The sequence below is a fragment of the Ornithorhynchus anatinus genome, chromosome X5 (genome assembly GCF_004115215.2).
Source record: "Ornithorhynchus anatinus isolate Pmale09 chromosome X5, mOrnAna1.pri.v4, whole genome shotgun sequence".
NCBI classification, from domain to species: domain Eukaryota; kingdom Metazoa; phylum Chordata; class Mammalia; order Monotremata; family Ornithorhynchidae; genus Ornithorhynchus; species Ornithorhynchus anatinus.
Window position 1 is genome coordinate 31,644,078 of NC_041753.1, and position 9,735 is coordinate 31,653,812.

General features: G+C 43.2%; 1 non-coding gene across 1 annotated transcript; it reads right to left on the reverse strand.

The window, feature by feature from the left end:
- Positions 1-812: 812 nt before the first annotated feature.
- Positions 813-948, reverse strand: LOC114808570. The gene has a single exon (XR_003756417.1). It is a non-coding gene; the product is annotated as a small nucleolar RNA SNORA7 (small nucleolar RNA).
- Positions 949-9,735: the final 8,787 nt, after the last annotated feature.

Consider the following 9,735-nt stretch of genomic DNA (forward strand, 5'->3'; position numbering starts at 1 on the left):
TTTACAGATGAGGAAACTGAGACACAGAAAAGTGATGTGACTTGCTCAAGGTCACAAGACAGACAGATGGAGGAGTCAGGATTAGAACTCAAGTCCTCTGACTCCCAGACCTACACTCTTTCTACTAGGCTCTGCTGCTCCTCAGGATTGTGGGAAATCATGGGCCTGCATCCTTCCTCCTGCCTTACCCAATTTCCTCATTGTTTCATGCTTCTCATGGAAGCTGAAAGGTGGTAATCAGTGTAGCTGGAACAGACCTTTATGATTAGTTGTGGGACTATTTTTAAAACAATAGGCTATGTAAAAATACCAAAGTTAAATACACAGAAATGGAATCATCGAAATAATTATCCTACCGAGATACACATTCTTACAGCCCTGCTATACCTGGGGCCAGGCACTTGATTCAGAAAACAGATTAGCAATTATTTTCCCCATTTCCAGATTTCAGTCCAGAGATAGAGTAACCTATGGAGATTGAGTTCACCTCTCTCCTCCCCTGTCACCTGTTTCCAGGCAGGACTTTCCAGTTAGGAGAAGTGAGGTTGTTCATATGTTCCAGATGCGGTGAAGCAGGAAGTGCTTGTATCTTGTCTTATGCTGTTGAGTCATCTCTGAACTATAGCGACTCCATGAACATGGACCCCAAAATGCCCCACCTCCATCTGAAATTGTTCTGGTAGTGTATCCATAGAGTTTTCATGGTAAGAATATGGAAGTGGTTTACCATTGTCTTCTTCTGTGCAGTAAACTTGAGTCTTCCGCCCTGGACTTTCTCCCAGGTCGCTGCTGCCCAGCACAGGTGAGCTTTGACTTGTAGCAGATTGCCTTCCACTCACTAAACACTGCTCGAGCTAGGAATGGAATGAGAATGCCTCTGCTTGTCTCTCTCCTGTAGCTGAGACTGGTAGAGTACTGGAAACTCTCCAGGTGCCATCCTGAGAGGGGAGTGCTTGTGTGGGCTATCTTAAATAACCTTACACCTTAGATACAGGAAAGAAGTTCCTGAGAAAGGAAGTCATCTGTTGGGTAGAGTGATAAGGCTAGCCCTTATATCAATACAATGGGCACAGGATGAGACAGGAACCATAATTAGGTATTAGGAGTGGTTATCTTAAGACAGCTTTATTTAAATGCAATAAACCCAAGAAGATAACTGTTAAAGAGAAGCATGGCCTAGATAGATGGATAGACCATAGGCCTGGGAGTCAGAAGGACCTGGGTTCTAATTTGACTCCTCCCCCTGTCTGTTGTGTGAACTTGGGCATGTCATTTAACATAGAAGCAGCGTGGCTCAGTGGAAAGAGCACAGGCTTAGGAGTCAGAGGTCGTGGGTTCTAATCCTGACTCTGACGTGTCAGCTGTGTGACCTTGGGCAAGTCACTTAACTTCTCAGTGTCTCAGTTCCCTCATCTGTAAAATGGGGATTAAGACTGTACTCGAAAAGGGAATGGAACTAAAAGGCAGTGAGGATTCGAACCCAAGGTGGTGACGCAAGCAAGGAAAGTAACACTCAGAGACAGTGTTGGATAGATCAGAAAAGGGAGGAAGGTGACCGAGTGCCCATTCACCTCCGGAGAGGTACGAGTGACACAACGACCCCCCTCTCCTGTTTGGCTGTGCCTTTATTTGCAATGTATAGGAGAAGTAGCCAGTCACAAAAGAACTCGGACAAGTGTGTTTTCTTCAATGACAAAAGAGACTCTTCAAGCAGGCCTTATCTGTTTTGGGTAAGAAGCAATCTCCTGTCCAAGCAGGCCTTATCTGTTTTGGGAAAGAAGCAATCTCCTGTCCCCCAGAATTTGGAATTTGCAGATGTGATATACATCCCACCTGAAATGGGGGACTTCCTGAGACAAAAACAAGAGGCATTTAGATCAAGAGCTGCTATGCTCAGAATGCTGTTTTTAACAGGACTGTGAGCCCCATGTGGGAAAACCTGATTACCCTGTATCTACACCAGCGCTTAGAACAGTGCTCAACACATAGTAAGCACTTAACAAATACCAAATTATTATTTAACTTCTCTGTGCCTCAGTTACCTCATCTGTAAAATGGAGATTACAACTATGAGCCCTGTGCTGGACAGGGACTGTGCCCAACCTGATTAACTTGTATCTACCCCAGCCTTTAGTATAGTACCTGACGCATAGAAAGTGCTTAACAAAATACCATTGACAACAACAATAACAAAGAAACAAAAATCTTGGCTTCCTCTCCCAGTATAATATCATTAGCAAAGGAAGCTTGGCACACGAACACCCCCCCCCCCCCCCAACTTCCCAACAGGGGAAGCTAATCAGCCTCAATCATTTACCTGAAGGCCACTCCTGGATAACTGGGGAAAAGTCAATCAGAGAAGGGATTTAGGGGAAGCAAAGCCAGCTTCTCAGGGTTTGAGGTGAAACTGCATGGGGAGAAATCTGGGCTTTTCCTTATGTTCTTGCAGGAAAACCCTAAAGGCAATATTTCTGAAGAGCTGAAGTTTTCTGTTTAGAAAGAGCCTTGACTGGTGGATCTCAAGAGAGTTTGAAGGTAAGTAATGATGTGGGGGAGAATTAATCCCTTATTACATGAAGTTGTTCTTTGTATTGATACTATTGATGGTGATGTTGACTTATGAGTGTGTGTGGCTGCAAAGGCCAATGTGGGGACCACAGTCCTGGCTTCATTGAGTTTATAATGTGTTGTTGGACTTAATATATGTAGTACTGGGGTTTTGGGGTTTTTTTGTTGCCTCCTTGTTTCTCTTTCCATGTGGTTTTTTTCTCAGAAAGCCACTCTTGACACTGAACCACCATGTGCGTTTGTATTCAACAATTGACTCAGTTGAGATGCAGCATTATCTGAGACTTTGTTCTAGAGCTTAATTGTTTGTGATCTTCTCTTGCCCTTTGATATTGAGTATGGCCTGTAAATGACCCTGCTGGAACTGCTTAATTAGTTGATGTGATAACTGCCTGTGATTCCAGGCTTGTGGCTGTAGGGAAAGATGAACAACCCTACAGTTCTGTAGCCTGATACTTGATAATCTCAAAGAATGTTCTGGCCTTCTTGATTCTAATTTTCAAGTGCTTAATACAGTGCTCTGCACACAGTAAGTGCTCAAATATGAATGAATTCTGTTTTCTACTGCTGTTTCTATCACTGCATCTTTGTCCCTGTGTTACTTAGGTAACAAAATTCATAACTTTTAGCTCTGTTGCCAGTTATTTTTGTTATGTACATAGCTTTCCTGGTACAAGTTGATAGACCATCTCAGTTTTTCTTCAGACACTGCTAACCTGTAGCACCTGGGCTGACTCAAAGCAGTTTACAGTCAGTACCCACTTTCCTCTTGATTATGTAACTATATAACCTTAGGCCTTTGGTAGTCTTGGGCTTCTATTTAGTTAACATGATTCAGACACAAACTATTAAGCTGGCTAATATAGTTATCCCGGATGTTTGAATTAAGGAAGTTGGTGGGACTTCTAGTTTTCTGGAGAAAGACTATTTTGAAGTGCAGAGGGAAGACAAGGGGACTCTGAGTTATCAGCAACCTTATTTAAGAGGGTTGGTTGGCTAGATTCCAGTGATTTCCTTGTCATTTAGTGGGATGCCTATTAAGTCAAGGGGTGTCTTTGTGTGTGTCCGTATATTAAGGAGATGGGCTGGGTAACTCTAACAGTCAGTGTTTTGGAAAACCTGCAGCCTGAGCACGAATGTCTCCTACTGTCACTTTCCACCTTCCTACCCAGCAGGCTATCAGCATTCAGAGACTGAATATTAAACAGCCACATATCTCTGGGAATTCTCATTCCCCTGGGCCAATGGTCCTGTCTTTGCTATCTTCAAACAGAAGGTGAGAGAAGCAGTTGATCCATAGCAGTTCCCTTACAGAAAGCTATCCTGGCTCTGCTGGAGCAGACAATAAGACATTCTATCTGTCTTTTTTTTTTTTTTCCTCTCCAAGGAGGAAGTCATAAATTCATCACGTTTTCAGGCTCAAGGCCATGCCAGGTAGAGACCATGATCATCCCTACCTCAGACAGATTACCATCTCCCCAACCAGCCCTCCTCCCTTGGTCTGTGTCATAGGGAGCTTGAGTCAGTGAGAGAGATCCCCTTTGGAAAATGAGACATCACAACCTGATCAGTCTTCCTTGAATGGAGCATCTGCTATATCTAAACAGAAATAATCTGGAATTTAATATTAGAAATAATAATTTGGATCTTAGAATACATGGCAGAGTTGATGGGCTGTGAGAGGTTTGTTTTTTGTTTTGTTTTTTCTCAATACCGAAACTTCAAGTATCAAAGTGTAAGGTCTGGTATTTGCCTATTGAGAAGGGATAACACAAATTTATGTATTCTTTCATGATTTTAAGAGTTCAAGCCTACACAATCTCATAAGATTTAAAGTTCAAAATTAAAAACAAGATTTCAAACAGAGGTTTTAGTGGTAACCCTAATACTTAGATGGAGGTTTTTTGTTTTGTTTTTAAATAGGCAGCTTTTCATCTCAGAAAATCTGTTTTCTCATGATTTCAGAGGGTCTTAGAGTGCTTGGGTAAAAGCAGGATGCTGATCTGCAAATAGAAGAATTATTACCAAGCATTTAAATGGAGACAGACTTGTTGCATTGGAAAGCCTTTGCATTTAGTACTTATATACCCACTTATAGTTCTTCTCAGCATTTATCTATATATGTTTAATTTTTTTATTAGTTTGTGAAGATTCTTATGCCTGTGTCCCCAATCAAATATAAGCTGGTGGGGGCAGGAAATATCATTTGTTTTATACATTCTCACATGCTTAGTGCCATGCACTGCAGCCAATATCTGTTCAATAAATACTATTACCAGAACAGAAGCCACAGTTCCATATGCAGCTCTAGGCCGCTTTGCTGAGTTGGGGGGAAAGCTACCCCAAGGGGATGAGCCTACATCTTGGGCCTTACTGAGGGGTGGAATGTGATTTGTAATTTCAGTTTCAGGTTAACTAATGATGCATGTACCACTCTGCCTGCTGTTCTGAAATAAGGCTAAGGAAAGAAAGGGTAGCTTGAGCCGACTCTCATCCTTCACTGGTCTAGAGACTGTACAGAACCTATCCTGTTTCTTTCTGCTCTTTCCATGAGTGTGCCTGAAGCACTGCCCTGGAGGAAAAAGGGATTCTTTTTCTAAAAGTGTACAGATAGACTTGCTTTCCTTTAACAGAACATAAGTATCCTTCTTCCTTGTGTGGAAGATGAACAGTTGTTCTCTCTTCTCTGCATCTCAACTGCCATCACCTTGCTCACATCCTCCCTGGTGCCTAGAGCTACCTTTCCTTATATATCCAATAGACCATTAGCTTCCCCATCTTCAGAGCCCTGATAAAATCACATCTCCAAAAAGCCTGCCTGATTAATTTTAACCCCCCCCCCGCCCCGCACACAATGCACACCATTATCCTTCTCTTCTGTGTCACTTATGCACTTAAGTCTGTACTCCTCCCACCCCCATGCTACTTATGTACATATCCTCACACTCTGCTTCCTCTACCTGTAACTTTTCATTTTCTCCTGCTCCTTGAGGGCAGAGACTGGGCTACCAACTCTTTCATATTGTATGCTCCCAGATGCTTAGTAAAGAGCTCTGTGATGAGGGGAGGCCAGCCCCAGTTGCCAAATAACTTGTCATGCCATGTAGGGCAACATCTGGCCTCAATCTGAAGTAGGTGGTGATTTTTTCCTTCCAGCAGGCATGTTTAGGGGCAGAGACCTACCTGTCCTACACCCTGGATCTTGCCTCCTTGCTGTGATGTATGGGATCATCACATAGTAAACTCTCCCCACATCCTAAGGGTCCACAAAGTGTGAATGGGAGGAAAGGGAGTTCTACCACTCCCTTATAACTCTGTTATATTGTGCTCTCCCAAGCACTTACTACAATGCTATGCACATAGTAAGTGCTTAATAAATTTGATTGATTGGACACCCTTGCAAATTATCTGGCTCTGAGGGCCCAGTTTAGTACAGTAACCATCTGTCCTTTATAGATGTTGTTGAGAGCAGGTCAGAAATAAGCAGTGGGTTATCATTTTAACATATGGTACAATCCTGCACAGTTTTGACTGCTCAAGGCTTGGGTGAGACTGTAATTAGAAGTAGGAAAAAGAGCCACTGTTTAGTCTTTGAAACCCTCCTTTATGGATAGCTTACTGCTGTGGAGCAGCAGAAGATAGCTCAGGCCTTGACAGCTGCATGTTTAGCTGAAGGACTTCTCAGTTTGCCTTGAATGCATGCATTTACTATACAAGTAGAAATGGAAAAAAGGGTGGAAGAGCTTATAAAGGTTTGCTGTCTAATGTTTGTCAGTAATGAACAAAATAGCTACTCTGAGGTCTGTCTTCTTAGCATTAGGGGACTTATGTTCCATTTATTACCAAAATGAAATCTTGTGTGGTTGAGAGTAAATGACTTGGGATGAAAGCAAAGTTATTTCAAACCGAATAGGCTAGTGGAAGAGAACCGAACTGGGGGAGTCAGGAGATAGGATTCTGGATCTCAATCCACCATTGACTTCCTGAAGTAATATGGACAAATGGCAGTATCTCTGTGGGCCTCGGTCTTCTCATCTGTACTTCAAGATGGACATTTTTCTTCTGAATGGGGTTTATGGGAGGCCTGAGTTGCAATCCTTGATGAACTAGACACTTTTTAATACAAATTTTCCATAATTTGAGCTTCTTTATCCCTTGCCCACATCCTCGGTCCTACTTGGAACTCTTTCCCCCTCCATATCCGACAGTTCAACACTCCCTCCACCTTCAAAACCCAACTAAAATTACATCTTCATCACCTTCCCTCATTTCCCCTAACCACCCTCCCTTCCACATCACCTATGCACTTGCCTGGGAATCCCTTGAGCATTTTGACTCATCCCAGTCCTACAGCACTTATCCATATCCTTATCCTCGACTCTTCCCCCATTTGTAACTTTAGTCTGTGCCTCCCTGTAAGCACCTTGTAAGCAGGGATCGCGTCTACTGACTCTATTGTATTTTACTTTTCTAAGTGCTTAGTACAGTGCTCTGCACACATTAAGTGCTCAATAAATATCATTGATTGTCCCCAAACAGAAGTTAGGGGTGGAGTATGATAGTTTCCTGGGGTTTTCCCCCATGAAAAAGTTAGATCCAGCCCTTCATGTGATCAAGTATAATCAAGCACTTTACTTTCTCCCCCTGTTCTTCAGTCTCCCCCTCTCCCCCTCTCCCCAATTGGCCATAGTGACAACTGCTGCTGTGACCATGGCCACTCCTGCTGCCCATCCCCTCCCTGCTTATAGTTCTGCCACATGGTCCTGGCCACAGAGATAGGAAGGGAAAGACTAGAGTGGGAATCTCCATTTCCTTGACTTTGGACAGGAGAGGAGGTTGCTAGCAAGACAGAAATAGGGGATGGGTGATGGCCATGGTGCAAACAGAAACTGTGACTATGATTAATATTAGAAAATACAGGAGTACCTTGGGTGGGGGAGGGAACTAAAAGAAGCAGTGTAGGATTGAATTCAGTAATGTACTACTCTGAAGGGAATGAGAAGGGGCTCTCTAAATACTGTTAAATGACAAATTCTGAATGTGGGAGGGTGGGCAGAAGAACCACAGGGAATAGGGAAGGGAGCAGGGTAAGGTAGGAGGGAATGGATTTACCTGTAAGTATACTGAGCTGTCAGCAAATAATATCTGGTGTATCCCTTATTTGCAGTTATGGGTTGGTCATAACTCATTATATGCCTGTAACTTGGCCAGATTGGCTAATAATCCGGAAAACAGAAATATAAATTCAAAGCAACATTGACAAATTTGGGAGAAAAGGGTCCTATTAAAAACAGTGCACATTCAGTAGGGCAAGTGCCCTTATGAATGAAAAACAAACACTCAATACAAGATAGGAAAGTCTAGCTGCCATAAAGCAGAAAAAGGCCTGAGGGTCATGGCTGATGAGAAGTAGAATGTGAGTCAGCAATGGAATGCTGCTGCTCAAGTTAATATGGTACTAGTTTGCCCTAACAGGAGTCTGATCTACAAGTGCCACACAATATGTCATTCTCACCACACTTTCATTTGTCAGACCTTATGGAGTCCCATGTCCATTGTGAGTTGCCTCTCTTCTCTGGGATCCTCTTCAGTTTCTCCATAGTCTGCTTAAAGAAAGGCAGAAAATTGGTCCTGAGGGGAAAGGTACAAGGGAATGGGAGTGTTTTAATGTGGCGAAGAGAGTCAGTGTGGCCTGCTGGAGAGAACATGAGCCTGGAAATCAAGGGACCTAGGTTCTAATCCCAGATCAACTATTTGCTTGCTGTGATCTTGGGCAAGTCATTTCTGTGCCCCAGTTTCCTCATCTGTCAAATGGTGATTGTTTTTGGTTCTCTTCCCCCTCCCCCCTTATTTTATTCTGTGAGCCCCATGTGGGACAGGGACTGTATCCAACCTGATTATCTTACATCTACCTCAATGCTTGGCCCATAATAAGCACCTAACATTTATTATGATGGGGCCTGAATCACTCTCTTCCAGGGTATGAGGGATTTTTATGGAGAGGATGCTGACAGCTGTTCTTGATCTTCCCTGAGGACCAAACAAGAGTAAATGAGTTTCGATTTAAAAAGGGAAAATTTCTGGTTGTACGTGAGAGCCTCCTGCCTCACTGGGTGATAAACACTGAAAGAGGCTGCCAAAGGAGGGTGCAGAGATCTTTAAAGGAAGAGGAGCAGTGTGGCCTACTGGATAGAGCATGGACCTGGGAGTCAGAAGGACCTGGAGTCTAATCCTGGCTCTGCCACTTGTCTGCTGTGTGACCCTGGGCAAGTCCTTCAATTTCTCTGTGCCTCAGTAAAATGGGGATTGAATGTGAATCCCATGTGGGACATTGACTGTGACCAACTTAACTGTCTTCTCTTTCCCAGCACTTAGTACAATGACTGGCACATGGTAAGCATTTAAAAACAAAACAATCCTTAAACTGGCACAGTCTAGCTTTGAGGAGGGGAGGTGGGGGGGTCTGGTCTTTTCACTTGCCTGGAGGCCAATCTCTTGAGGTGTCTACCTATGTGCGATTTTAGAGTCCTAGGGCCTTCATGACTGGCTTTATTGTGAAACTGATGAATAAAGTTCAAGTCATACTTAAAGGGAAGCGGCATGGCTTATTAGATAAACCACGGGCCTGGGATCCCGAGGACCTGGGATCCTCCTATGGATCCATCCTCCTATTCCTGGATCCATCACTTACCCTAGGTCACAGAGCAGGCAAGTCACACATAACTTCTCTTTCCTTCAGTTTCCACAACTGTTAAATGGGAATTCAATATCTGTTTTCCCTCCTATTTAGTCTGTGAGCCCCATGTGGGACAGGGACTATGACTGGATTAACTTCTCTCTACTCCAGTGCTTAGAAAACTGCTTGACACATAAGCACTTAAATACCATGGAAAAAATTCAAGTTAGTGGACAACATGTAGTAAAGAGCAAACCTGAAGTTGATTTAGGTGATGTCAATTTACCCAGCCTGTTATGGGAAGAAAACTTGAATCGTGGAGCTAGCAAACTTTAGCCTCAGTTGATGATGCTGCCCATGAAATTGTGTGAGGGGAAGCCAAATGAAATGAAGCCAGATATCTGGAAGGCCATTCTAAAATGCAACAAATCATCTGACTGTAAGTACTAAGGCTTCAAAGAGTTTGAAAGGTCCTGGAATATGGGAAGTTT